At 37.6% G+C, this 15,058-nt stretch overlaps 2 pseudogenes; both read right to left on the reverse strand.

Annotated features, from left to right (window-relative positions):
* Window positions 1-1,015, reverse strand: part of LOC103194557 — a 36,431-nt pseudogene extending 35,416 nt beyond the window's left edge.
* A 12,765-nt stretch (window positions 1,016-13,780) lies between these two features.
* On the reverse strand, window positions 13,781-14,713 carry LOC103194558 (annotated as a pseudogene).
* Window positions 14,714-15,058: the final 345 nt, after the last annotated feature.

A 15,058-nucleotide genomic window follows, 5' to 3' on the forward strand; every position in this document is an offset into this window, starting at 1 on the left:
CCAAGATTATCTTCTGTGTCTGTGTTAATTGGTTTCCCTTTTCTTTGTTGAAGAGCATCTGTGCAGTCCTCCTGCCTAGTCCGCCATCTTGCAGGAACCCCTTTCCAAGTGTTCTTATCATAGATGTCTTCACATCCTTGTTCTTTAGGCTGTAGATGAGGCGATTCAGCATGGGAGTGACAACACTGTACTACACAGAGGAGATAAGCTCCAAGGATGAGCTTGAGGTTGGCATGAGATAGCGTAGAAATCCTGAGCCATAGAACAAGCTCACTGCAGTGAGGTGGGAGGAGCAGGTGGAGAAGGCCTTGCTTCTGCCTGAGGTAGACCTGATTCTCAGGATGGTTGAGACAATGTAAGCATAGGAGAAGAAGATTAGGAAGAAGGTCCCAAGACCAAGCAGCAGGGTGGAGTAGACTAGGACTATGAGTTTGGTGGTGATGTTTGAGCAGGACAGAGGAAAGACAGAAGGTAGCTCACAGCTATAGTGGCTAATGGTATGATTCTCACAGAAGTCCAAGTTTACAGCTAGGAAGATATTGATGAGAGCATTCAAAAAGCCCAAGCCCCATGATCCCCACACTAGAAGCACACACAGCTGTTTACTCATCACCTGGCCATAGAGCAGAGGACTGCAAATAGCAGCATAGCGGTCATAGGCCATTACCATAAGCAGAAAGCCCTCAGTCCCTGTAGTGATAAACACAAGGAAGGGTTGAGTCAGGCAGCCCTCTACTGAGATGGTTTTTGTCTCAGAAAGAAGGTTCTCCAGCATCTTGGGCACAGTGACTGAAGAAAAGCAAAGATCCAGAAATGATAGATTACTCAAGAAAAATTACATGGGTGTGTGAAGGTGACAATCAGCCCTGATCAGTACAAGCATCATGAGGTTCCCCATTATGGTGAGGAGGTAAATTACCAGGAAGAGCACAAACAGCAGAGCCTGGATGTGGGGGTCAGCAGACAGCCCAAGGAGGATGAACTCAGTGATGGTACTTTGGTTCCTCAAAGCCATTTACAAAGTCTGTTCCCTAGAAATAATATGAAAAATGATTACAGTGAAGTTTCTTCTATTCTCCAACCTGTTTTCATGTTGTATAAGTTCTCTTTTTTTTAAAAAAATAACTATTTTAGTAGAATATATACATAACAAAATTTGCCATTTCAATCATTTTTAAGTATACAATTCAATTACATTAATTATATTCACCACAGTGTGCTGTCATTACCCCTTCAGCAATATCTTATTTCCCCATTCCCGTCTTCCCCTGACACTAATCCACTTTGGTCTGTATGCATTTGCTTGTTCTAGATCACATAAGTGGGATCATAGCAATCTTTGTCCTTTTGTGTCTGACTTATTTCACTTAGCATAATAGTTTTCAAGGTTCATGAACATCATAGCATGTATCAGAACTTCATTCTTCACTATGACTGAATGATATTCCACTGTTTGTATATACCTTATTGTGTGTATCCATAAATCTGTTGATGGACACTTGGGTGTTTCCTTCTTTTGGCTATTGTGAATAATGGAACAGGGAACATCAATATACACCTATCTGTTGGAGTCCCTGCTTTCAATCTCTTGGGTATACGTGTAAGAGTGGAATTGCTGCATCATATGGTAATTCAATGTTTAACTTTTGAGGAAACTCACTTACTTGCTTCAGAAATTTGGGGGTTATTTATTTATTTATTTGCCTGTCTCATAGAGTCACACTAGTTAAAGCTCTTTACTCTTGTCCCTCATGAGTCTCAAGTCTGTTTCTCCTCATCTAACAACCTGGGAACTTTTCTTTTTAGTAAGGTTATGTCCAAAGTGTTTTCCATATTTGATGCTTCATTTTGCATTCCTATTGCTTTGACTCTCTTTTAATATGACCATTAATCAGTAAATAATTGTTTTAGCTCCTACTCTGGACCAACTTTTACATCAGGCACTTGAAACATAATAGGTAATGATATATGGTTTCTTTTATTTTAAAGGTCACACTTCAGTGAGAAAACATACAAAAACAAGCACTTACGAAAGACTCGATGGGAGTTCTAAATGTTATTTAGGGAATCAATAATGACTTAATATGAGGTGTTTAAGCAAAGATTTTAAGAAAGTGTATGTCTTCTCTAGAGACTCATGTAGAGATAACAGTGCATTCAAAGGCAAAGGATTAGAAATGAGATTCTGAATACCTGGTTCGTAGAGTTTAAATGAGTTACATAGTGGAGTCACTCACAGTTAAGTATTGGATTACTTTCAGATCCCAATTCCAACACAAAGTATCTTGTGAGTTGTGTAAGTGACATAAATGTTCTGTCCTTCAGGTTTCTTGTCCAGAAGATGAGGTAATAATAGTGCTGATCTCATAAGGTTTTGTGAGGATAAAATATAATACATAAAGTATCTACAAAAGCACCTGAACAAAAGTGCTCAATTATCATCATCATCACTATTTTTCCTTGAGGTTATGATTGTAGACAAAAGTTGGATAACAAATTCTCATACAGGGTGACAAACTATTAGGAATTCCTAATAGTTAATGATATGATTACTGCTAATCCCAAAAAGGCACTTAAGAAAGTCACCTAGAGATCACTAAGTTAGGTGAAGATTGATGTTTTGCAATCACTTTAGAGTGTTTTTCATCCAAAATTAAATTGTTTAAGAATCACTGAGATTAATTTCAGTTAGAAGGGGAGGGCATATCATTGTCCTCAAAAGGAAGACAGCCTTGAGAGAGGAGGTATTTGGGACTCTGGGTGTTCCTTCTTTGGTACTCCAGGCATCATTTTCTAGGGTAGATGTAAAGCTTATTTTAGCTGAGGCCTCTGTGTACAGATTGAAATAAAGTACATGAATGGTTAACATGCCAGTGCCCAGAACACCTAGGACAATTCCCCCAGACTAAGGAGGAAAGGAAGAGCATAACAGAAGTTTGAGAACTCATCTTCTTAATGCCGTGACAGTTTGAGCTTGATAGAAATCCTGCCTTCTGCTGAAGTCAACACTTGCTATCAATATCTAAACCAAAAAAAAAAAAAAAACTCACTGCCACGGAGTCGGATCCAACTCATAGAGACCCCTTTTTTGGTTTCTGAGTCATTATCACTACGGAAGTAGGTTGCCCAACTTTCCTTCCAAGGAGTGGCTGGTGGGTTTGAACCTCCAGCCTACTGGTTAGCAGCCAAGTGCCTTAGGCACTACACCACGAGAGCTCCTGGATTATTGATCTCTGTTCCAGAGGAAATGGATCTCACCAATTGACTTTAGTTTTCCCAGCCTAGAATTGCTGCTGAAAGCATTCTGTGCCATATATATCTCAATCACACACCTTTCTGATCTTGATCCTTAAGTACTGTTCTCAGGGTCCATGTTCCAAACATATTTCTCTTGCCTGGATTGTGTTCCTGCCTTAGATTCTACTTTAAGATTTTATATATAGCTTATAATATTAACGTTTCTAGTTACACAATAGTTTCCTCAAATTTCAACTATGGACTGACAACTTAGACTCTAGGTAGCTCCTAGGATTCACCATTGTGGTCCAGCTGGGTACTTGTTTTGGCTAATTCTGAGTTGCCTGGTACCAGACATAATTACCCAGCAAGAGTGACTCCTGGGTCTTTCCTTACCAATTCTTTACCCATGATCAGGGCTTGAAAGTCCTTCCATAAGTCAAACCCTGATTACTTGTAAATTACATCCAATAATGCAACCTGCTACTCAAGGAAACTACCAAAACAAAACAAAACAAAACAAAAATCTCATTGCCGTTGAGTACATTTGACTCATAGTGATCCATCCTTGGGTTTCTGAGGCAGTATGTCTATGGAAGTAGATTGCCCAATCTTCCTTCTGAGGAGTGACTGGTGGGTTTGAACAACCAGCCTTCTGGTCAGCAGTCAAATGCCTTTGGCACTACACCAACAGAGCTCCCAAGGAGACTGCAGGACTTTGATTTAAGTCCAGATTCTAAGACTATGAATGAACTGGGGAAGGTAGTTTTCTACATCTTGGAACATGGTTGAGTTCACAAAATCCTATTGATAATTAAACGTATTCTTAGATCCTATAATGTGAATCAGCCACAGGACAGTTCCTGTTTTCAAATGGTCTCAAATGCTGTCACCCAGGCTTCTCTGCACTTGGATTTCCACGTGTTTCTTTATACTGTGCCTAAACCACTCATACCAAAAAAAACCCCAAACTCACTGCTGTCGAGTTGATTTCGACTCACAGTGACCCCTCCTTGAGTTTCTGAGGTGGTATCTCTATGGAAGTAGATCACCCAATCTTCCTTCTGAGGAGTGGCTGGAATATCTAATCTAACAAATCCTGAGAGCAGTTTTGTATAGGCAGCCCACACATTAACTCCCTGTCTTGGAAGCTCAGGGGAATGACAACTTTGCTATTCCCTGTAGCCACAATTTGAAATCAATCTTTTACTCAAAAACTTTAGAATCTATAGTCAAGAATGTTAGCAAATTTTAATTCATGGGACTTTCCCATGTGTGGTCTTGGAACTACTGAGTTGAAAACAGTGACCATGAATTATTACATGTGGACTTTTGTAGGAGTAGAGGTAATTGATAGGAGATATTTGCCTAGTCAGTATGAAGCAAAGGGAATTTACCTTGAAGAGAATTGCTGAGCTAATAAATGGATTATCAAATAAGTAAATAGAAAAAAAAAAAAAAAATCAGTGAACTCATTCCTTTGTCTGAATCATCTATTTGACTCTCCATGTGTAAAGAATCTGTACAGATTCAGCCTACTTAATGACTCTGTTAACAGCATCTGAGAGCTCACAGATTGAGATGTATAGGGAAGAATTTGATTAATAAGTTATTATGATTTTGATACAAAACAAAAATTTCTGTTGTTTATTAAGATGAGCTGGTGACATAGTGCCTAAGGCATTTTGACTGCTAACCAGAAGGCTGGTGGCTCAAACCCACCAGCCACTCCTCAAAAGGAAGATTAGGCAATCTACTTCCATAGTGTTACTGCCTCGGAAACCCAAGGAGGGGTCACTATGAGTTGGATCTGACTTGACAGCAGTGAGTTTGGTTTGGTTTGGATTAGATTATCAATAAAATTAACCCTAGAATAAAACTCATTCTTTATTACAATTTATTAGGAAAAAAAAAAGCAATACAATTCTGAGAGGATTGGAAAACTCAAATCCACTTGTCCAGGCCAAAGTTGTTTATTAGAACTTTCTGTGATTATGAAATAGATAAAATATCTGCATTGTCCAATACAGTAGTCATTAGTCATACATGGGTACTGAGCCCTTGAAGTGGTTAATGAGACTGAGGAACTGGATTTTTACTTTATTTTTTTATTAACTAAAAATTAAATAGCCACATGTGGTAAGTAGCTACCATATTGAACAGCTCAGATCTAAACTATTTTTTCTCTATAGGATATCTAGGCAAAATTTAAATGATCTCATTTTTATTTCACTTATTTGTCTGCATATAAAAGTTATATGTATGTGCATACCTATATCTATCTATCTATCTATCTATCTATATGTTGTTGTTAGATGCTGTCAAGTCAATTCTGACTCATAGTGACCCTATGTACAACAGAACAAAATATTCCTCAATCTTACACCATCCTCACAATCATTGCAGTACTTGAGCTCATTATTGTACCCACTGTGTTAATCCATCTCATTAAAGGTCTTTCTCTTTTTTGATGGCACTCTACTTTGCCAAGCATGATGTCCTTCTCCAGAGAATGGTGCCTCCTGATAACATGTCCACAGTGTGTGAGACAAAATCTCACCATCCTCACTTCTAAGGTGCATTCTGGCTGTACTTCTTCCAAGACAGATTTATTCATTCTTCTGGCAGTCCGTGGTATACTCAAAGTTCTTCACCAACACCATAATTCAAATGCTTCAATTCTTCTTTGGTATTCTTTTTCCATTATACAGCTTTTGCATGCATATGAGACAAATGAAAATATCATTATTTGGGTAAGGCACAAAGTCCCAAAGTGACATCTTTGCTTTTTAAAACTTTAAATATATCTTTTGCAGCAGATTTGCCTAATGCAATGCCACATTTGATTTCTTAACTACCATTTCCATGGCTGTCGATTGTGTACCCAAATAAAATGAAATCCTTGAAAATTCAATGTTTTCTCTATTTATCATGTTGTTCTTTGGTTCAGATATGAGGAGTTTGTCTTCTTTAGGTTAATGTATGATTATACATTAGACTGTAGTCTTTGATATTCATCACTGTCTTAAGTCCTGTTCACTTTCCACAAGCAAGGTTGTGACATCTGCATATCACAGGTTGTTAAGGAGTCTTCCTGATGTGGCATTCTTCTTTATATAGTCCAACTTCTTGAATTTTTTTACTCAGCATACAGATTGAATAAGTATAGTGAGAGGACACAACCCTGATGCACACCTTTCCTGATTTTAAACCATGCAATGCCCCCTTGCATTGTTCAAATGACTGCCTCTCAGTCTATCTACAGGTTCTGAATGAATACAACTAAGTGTTCTATAATTACTGTTCTTCACAATGTTATCTATAATTTGTTATGACCATCATAGTGGAATGTGTGTGCATAGTACATATAACAGAGATATATGTCTTTCTGGTATTCTCTGCTTTCAGAGAAAACCCATCAGACATCAGCAATGATATCCCTTGTTCCATGTCCTCTTCTGAATCTGGCTTGAATTTCTGGCAGTTCCTTGTCAATATATTGTTTCATTTTTAAAAATGATTTTCAGCAAAAATTTACTTCGATGTGATATTAATGATACTGTTTGATAAGTTCTGCATTCTGTTGGATCTCTTTCTTTGGAATGGGCACAAATATGGATTTCTTACAGTTGGTTGGCTAGGTGGCTGTCATCCAAATTTCTTGGCATAAATGAGTAAACACTTCCAGCATTGCTTCCATTTGTTGAAACATTTCAATTGGTATTCCACCAATTCCTGGAGTCTAGTTTTTTGCCAGTGCTTTAAGTGCAGCTTGGATTCTTCCTTCAATACAATAGGTTTTTGATCATATACTACCTCCTGAAATGGTTGAACATCAACCAGTTCTTTTTGGTACAGTGACTCTGTGTATTCCTTTCATCTTCTTTTTATGCTTTTTACATCATTCAATATTTTGCCTGTAGAATATTTCAACATTGCAACTCAAAGCTTGAATTTTTCTTTCAGTTCTTTCAGCTTGACAAATGTCCAACATTTCTTTCAGTTCTTTCAGCTTGACAAATGTCCATTCATCATAAGACAGTGATGAATATCAAAGACTAACCCAGATCTTTGCAAATTTCATTCAATACTTTACTTTGTCTTCTCAAGCAGTCTTTTGAAATCTTCTGCTCAGTTCTTTTACTTCATCATTTCTTTCTTTCACTTTAGCTACTCTAAGTACAAGAGCAAGTTTCAGAGTCTCTTCTAACATCCATTCTGATGCCTTCTTTCTTTCCACTCTTTTTAATGATGTTTTTTATTTCTTCATGAATGATGTTCTTGATGCCACTTCACAACTTGTCTGGTGTTCAGTCATTAGAGTTCAATGCATCATATCTATTCTTTTGAGATAATCTATAAATTCATTAATAACCACAACATAGAATGTACAAAGTATAAGTGTAGGAAAATTGGAAGTTGTCAGAAATGGAATGCATAAGGATATCCTAGGCATTCATGAGCTGAATTGGACAGGTATTGGCTATTTTGAATTAGAAAATTATATGATCTACTGTGCTGAAAATGACAAATTGCAGAGGAATGGCCTGGATTCTTCATCAAAAAGAACATTCTAAGATCCAGTGAGGAGACAATGATGTCAATGATAGGATAATATCCATAAGCCTTCAAGGAAGACCAGTTAATAGAAGTATTACTCAAATTTGCACACCAAACACTAATGCCAAATATGAAGAAATTGAAGATTTTTACCAACTTCTACAGTCTGAAGTTGATCAAACATGCAACCAAGATAATTAATGGTGACTGGAATGCAAAAGTGGGAAACAAAGAAAAAGGATTGGTCGTTGGAAAATATAGCATTGGTGATAGAAATTATGCTGGAGATTGCATGATAGAATTTTGCAAGGCCAATGACTTATTCATTGAAAATATATTTTTTCAACAACATAAATGGCAGCTATACACATGGACCTTGCCAGATGGAATACACAGGAATCAAATCAACTACGTCTGTGGAAAGAAGTAACGGAGAAGCTCTATCTCATCAGGTAGAAGAAGTCCAAGATTTGACTGTGGAACAGACCATTAATTGCACATGTGCAAGTTTAAATTGAAACTGAAGAAAATTAAAACAAGTCCACAAAAGCCAAAATATGACCTTGATTTTATCCCATCTGAATTTAGACATGGTCTGAAGAATATAGACTTGATGCATTGAACATCAGTGATTGAAGACCAGACAAGTAGTAAGATGACATTAAGAACATCATACATGAAGAAAGCAAAAGGTCATTAAAAAGACAGGAAAGGAGGAAAAGACCAAAATGGATGTCAGAAGAGACTCTGAAACTTGCTCTTGAATGGAGAGTATCTAAAGTGAATAAAGAAATGAAGAAATAAAAGAGCTGAACAGAAGATTCAAAAGGTGGCTTGAGAAGACAAAGTAAAGTATTATAATGAAATCTGCAAAGATCTGGAATTAGAAAACCGAAAGCAAAGAACACACTCAGCATTTCTCAAGCTGTAAGAATTGGAGAAAAATTCAAGCCTCGAATTGCAATATTGAAGGATTCTATGAGCAAAATATTGAACGATGCCAAAAAAAAATCAAAAGAAGATGGAAGGAATACACAGAGTCACTGTACCAAAAAAAGAAAAAAAATGGTTAACATTCAACAATTTCAGGAGGTAGCGTATAATCAAGAACAAATGGTATTGAAGGAAGATGTCCAACTTGCACTGAAGGAGCTGGTAAAAAGAAAAAAAAAACAAAAAACAAGAATCCAGGAATTAACAAAATACCCATTGAGATGTTTCAACAAAAGAATACAGCGCTGGAGACACTCACACATCTATGTCAAGAAATTTGGAAGACAGCTACCTGGCCAGCTGACTGGAAGAGATCCATATTGATGCCCATTCCAAAGAAAGGTGATCCAACAGAATGCAGAAATTATCAAACAATATCACTAATATCCCACATAAGTAAAATTTTGCTTAAAATAATTTAAAAAACAGTTGCAGCAGTATGTTGATGGAGAACTTCCAGAAATTCAATCCAGATACAGAAGAAGGTATGGAGTGAGGGATATCATTGCTGATGTCAGATAGATTCTGACTGAAAGCAGAGAATACCAGAACTATGTTTATCTGTGTTTTATTGTCTATGTAAAGGCATTGGACTGTGTGGATCATAGTAAAGTATGAATAACATTGCAAAAAATGAGAATTCTGGAACACTTAATTGTGATCATGAGGTAACTGTGCACAGATCAAGAGGCAGACGTTCACATGGAACAAGATGATACTGAATGGTTTAAAATGAGGAAAGATGTGATTCAGGTGTGTATCCTTTCACCTTACTTACTCAGTCTGTATCCTGACCATATAATCAGAGAACCTGGACTACAGGAAGAAGAATCAGGCATCAGGATTGAAGGGCGACTAATTAACAACCTGCAATATGCAAATCACACAACCTTGCTTGCTGAAAGTGAAGATGACTTGAAGCATTTACTGATGAAAATCAAAGTCTACAGCCTTCAGTATGGATTACACTTCAACATAAAGAAAACAATAATCCTTACAACTGGACCAATAAGCAAATGGTGATAAATGGAGAAAAGATTGAAGTTGTCAGAGATTACATTTTACTTGGGTCTATAATGGCATAGTGCCTGAGACATTTGACTGCTAACCAGAAGATTGGTGGTTCAAACTCACCAGCCACTCCTCAGAAGGAAGGTTAGGCAATTTACTTCCGTAGTGATACCACCTCAGAAATACAAGGAGGGGTCGCTATGATTCGGGTTTGATTTGACGGCGCATAACAACAACAACAACATAGAAGCAGCAGTCAAGAAATCAAATGACATTGCACGGGGCAAATCTGCTGCAAAAGACGTCTTTAAGGAGTTAAAGAGCAAAGCATCTGACTGAAGCCATGATATTTTCAATAGTCTCATATGCATGTGAAAAGTGAACAATGAATAAGGAAGACTGAAGAAGAATTGATTATTTGAATTGTGGTGTTGGTTAAGAATACTAAATACACCGTGGACTGCCAGAAGAATGAACAAATCTGTTTTGGAAGAAGTATAGAAGGAATGTTCCTTAGAAGCAAGAATGGCCAGATTTTATCTCTCCTTTGGTCATGTTGTCAGAAGGGACTGATTCCTGGAGAAGGGTATCATGTTTAGTAAAACAGGGGATGAGCAAAAAGGGAAAAACCCTCAATGAGATCGACTGACGCAGTGGCTACAATGATGGGCTCAAGCTTACCAGGTATTGTGTGGGAGGTACAGGACAAGAAAGTGCTTAGTTCTGTTGTAGATAGGGTCCTTACAAGTCAGAGCTGACTTGACAGCGCCTAATAAGAACAAGAGCAACAAGGACAACTAAGGAGTCCTGGTGGTGCAGTGGCTAAATCATTTGGCTGCTAACCAAAAGGTTGGCAGTTCAAACTCACCAGCAACTCTGCAGGAAAAAGGTGTAGCAGTCTGTTTCTGAAAAATTGCAGCCTTAGAAATCCTATTGGGCAGTTCTGTCCTATCACGTCACTAGGGGTCAGAAATGACTGAAAGGCAGTAGGTTTACAGTGTATACTTTTGCATATTTACCAGACAATTCTATTTCTCCTTTTTGTGTATTGTGTATTTGTACCTCTTGCAAACAGTTGATTGGCATGTCTGTGTTTTGAAAACAGTGTATCTAATGCAGTTTACAGTGGGGAGACAAGAGTATTCACATACATTGCTGGTATCACAGTGAAGTGATAAACAAAACTCCTTGCAAAATAATCTACCAATATTTGTCAAGAGGCTTAACAAATGTTATATGCACTGATTCAATAGTCCTAATTCTCAGACTAATTATACAAAACAAAACAAAACAAAAACCTCTTTGGACTGAACTATCTTACATATTGTTATTTTAAAAACTGAAAATGCTACCTCAAACTGTATTCTAAAATATTTGAAGAAATGAATTTTAATAGTGAACTATGAAAATATTTCCAAAGATGAAAAATTGCTAAGTATACTTTGGAATATATATTTTAATAGATTATTAAAATAATTAAAACTAGTATTTACAAATGGTTTTCATTAACATAAAAAGTACTAAAAATATAATTTAAGTAAAAAATCTGCATATAAAAATATACATGTTGTATGACATTCATTAGGAGCTCTGGTAGCATAGTGCCTAAGGCACTTGACTGCTAACCAGAAGGCTGGTGGTTCAAATCCACTAGCAACTCCTCAGAAGGAAGGTTGGGCAATCTACTTCCGCAGTAATACTGCCTTGGCAGCCCAAGGAGGGGTCACTATGAGTAGGGTCCGACTTGATGGCACATAACAACAACAATATGACATTCATTAGGCATAAAAAAGCAAAATAATATATCAATGGAAATTTTCCTGTTGGGCTGGAATTGGTAGCCAGACTCATAGGAGAACTGTTGTTAAGTTTCTCCATTTTAGGCAGAACTGCCGACAACTGTGGTCAGACACTTATCCCCTTGGCTTACTCCCATGTGGTACAATAGTTCTACTACTGGGATCACTACCCTGACACATACTTAACAGTACATAAAAGAAATTTTAGGTAAGTAGAGGAGGGAGAGGGAGTCTTGATGCCCTAGTGCTTGTAGGGAATTGCAGTACCTTTGCAACTTCCTACCCTCCACCCATGTTGGAAAGATGGATGACTTCCCTCCCTGAGGTCAAATAAAGGAAGTACTAATCAAATTACTTATAAATAAAGAATTCATGAAAGCTAGGAAGACTGGCATATCATTTCCCTGTATGTGAACTTTGATCATTTAAATTTAATTTCTTTAAAATTACAAAATATTAGCTTGTTAATGAGTACAATACAACATAGTAAATTGATTGTTTTGAATATAGTGAAAAGTAACTGAAACAGAACAACAAATGCCATATTGTATTCTATCCATGCCATACTAGCACATTTGCAGGCTAAAATGATTCATATTTATTTATGTGATAATATGGATATAAATTTGAATAAAAGTAGCAAAAAAGAAAGGAATAATTTTTAAAAATATATGCTTGAATTTTATACTAAAGATAGCCTACTAATAAGCATTTAAAAAACATTTTAAAATTATGTTTTCAAGGTGAAATGCCTTTGAATCAACTGACTAATGACTTTTCAAATACTCCAAAATGTAAGAAAAATATCCCAAAATATTGAAGGGGCTCAAATATTTCTCTCCTATATGAAATCTGAAAATGCTCTGTTGATAGGGTCTAGGTGAATGTATCATTATAGAAATGTATAATTTGGATAAAGGACATTTAGGGAAATTCCATTTCAATAAATTACTATTGGACAATTGAGCACCTAAGAAAGGAGCCCTGATGGCACAATTGTTAATTATTCTGCTGTGAACTGAAAGGATGGGATGTGAACCCACCAGCTGCTCTGCGGGAGAAACATGTGGCAGTCTTCTTCCATAAACCTTACAGCCTTGGAAACCCTACAGGGCAGTTCTACTCTGTCCTATTGAGTCATTATGAATTGGAAGGGATTCAATGGCAAAGGGTTTAGTTTTTTGGTTTGGACACCTATGGAAATGCAAGACTTCTCCAAGGAAACAGTGTTGGCCTGGGCACTTAAATAAGAGCAGGGGCATCAAAGATAGGAAGGATTCATAAATGGAAGTCAGAATCTACCAAGTATATCCTAGTTTCCAATTCTGCCCAGAACTTAACCTGTATCTGCTTATTTTGGAAACATTCTCACACATCCCTTTCATCCCAAATTCTACCTTTCAGCCTTATTGAAGAGCACTGAAAGGAACTTATGTCCCTTAGCTACAGACCCAGATAGCAACCAGTCCACTCAGGCTCTGCATTGCCTCAGTATTTCTGTTATTTTCTGTCATGTTTTCCAAAGTGTCATTCTTCCTAAGGCTGTGGGCCCACTTAAAACTGGGAAATGAGTACAATAAGGTCAGTTATGCTAGGAGTGAATTTCTCCAGAGACATTTGTTCCCAGGTTATGCTCAATGAACAAGAAATATTTGGGAAGATTTCCTTCCTATGAGAATGACTCATTCATTTCTTTTCCTGGAACTATAACCAGAATTCATTACTATATAAAATTACCCTATAAAATTGTTATGACTTTTCTTCTCCAAAGATTCAGGCACTTTTCTATTTAGAAAAACTATGGCTTTCAGGGTCTTTCCCAAACTTAATTACAAATAATGATATATAATTTGCACCAAACCAACCTTCACACACAACACACCCACACACACAAACACATAAGCACAAGGACACACTACACACACATATTAGAGAATTGTTGGTGAACATGTTCATAATAAAATGTTACGGTCTGACATGAATATTTAATCCATTCTTTTGCCTCTGAGTGGGATTGAATTGAATAATCCACTTTATAATAGGTCTGTCTTTTTTTCTTAGATATTTCTGATTTATTTTGCCAAATTTGATTTAAGAACCAGTCAGGAAGTTCTCTTTAATATCTTGCTACAAGTATTTCTATCTGATTTCCCTATCATTTTCTCTCTTTATTATGCCACCTAAAAACATTGTAAATACTTTCCTAGTGTTCTTCTCACAGCTGCCTTTACTTCCTTGTTTTTCATGCTGTAGATGAGGGGATTCAGCATGGGAGTGATCACACCATACTGCACAGAGAAGATCAATTCCAGGGCAGAACCTGAAGTTGGCATGAAATAGCGGAGAAAAGCTGACCCATAGAAGAGGATCACTGTAGTGAGGTGGGAGGAGCAGGTTGAGAAGGTCTTGCTTCTGCCAGAGGCACAAGTGATGCTACGAATGGTGGAGATGATACAGATGTAGGAGAAAAAGATTGAAAGGGAAGTTATAAATCCATGTGGGATGGTGAAGCAGAGCATGACAATAAAGTTGATGGAGACATCAGAGCAAGACAGAGGGAAGATAGAGGGTAACTAACAGCTGTAGTGGGGGATGATATAGGTATCACAGAAGTCCATTTTCATTGCCAGAAGGACATTGATGAATGCGTCCAGAAAAGCCAGGCTCCAGGAGCTCCACATGAGCAGCACACACCGGTGTTTATTCATCACCTGGCCATAGAACAGAGGGTAGCAGATGGCTGTATAGCGGTCATAGGCCATCACTGAGAGCAGAAAACACTCAGTCCCTGCAGTGATAAGCACAAAGAATATCTGAGCCAGGCAGCCCCTTACTGAGATGGTTTTCTTCCAAGATAGCAGGTTCTCCAGCATCTTGGGCATGGTGACTGAAGAGAAGCAGAGATCAATGAAAGAGAGGTGACCCAAGAAGAAGTACATGGGTGTGTGGAGGTGAGAATCAACCCTTATGACCAGCAGCATCATCAAGTTCCCCATCACAGTCAGGAGGTAAATCCCCAGGAAGAGCATGAAGAGCAGAGCCTGGATCTTGGGGTCAGCAGACAGCCCGAGGAGGACGAACTCAGTGATGGTACTGTGGTTCCTCAAAGCCATTTACAAAGTTTTACCCCTAAAAATGATATAGAAAAAGATGGCAGTGACATTTCTTTTGTCCTCCAGCCAATTTTTACATTGCATTGAATCTGTGCTCCTGGAACTTTATTTAATAGCTTGCCAAACCAAAAAACCAAACCCAATGCCATCAAGTTGATTCTGACTCATAGTGACCCCCATTGGGTTTCCAAGGCTGTAAACCTTTATGGAAGTAGATTGCCTTATCTACATTGATTTTTATTTAATATCACAACCATCAGAAAATATGGTGTCCTTTTCCTTCCTTGCCAGCTGAAAGGCAGTTTGGAGTGTGGATTCACAATGGAGACTTCCTTTTAAAAGGAC

Source organism: Orycteropus afer, unplaced genomic scaffold, assembly GCF_000298275.1.
Source record: "Orycteropus afer afer isolate SDZICR_OR568_19922 unplaced genomic scaffold, OryAfe1.0 scaffold00045, whole genome shotgun sequence".
NCBI lineage: Eukaryota > Metazoa > Chordata > Mammalia > Tubulidentata > Orycteropodidae > Orycteropus > Orycteropus afer.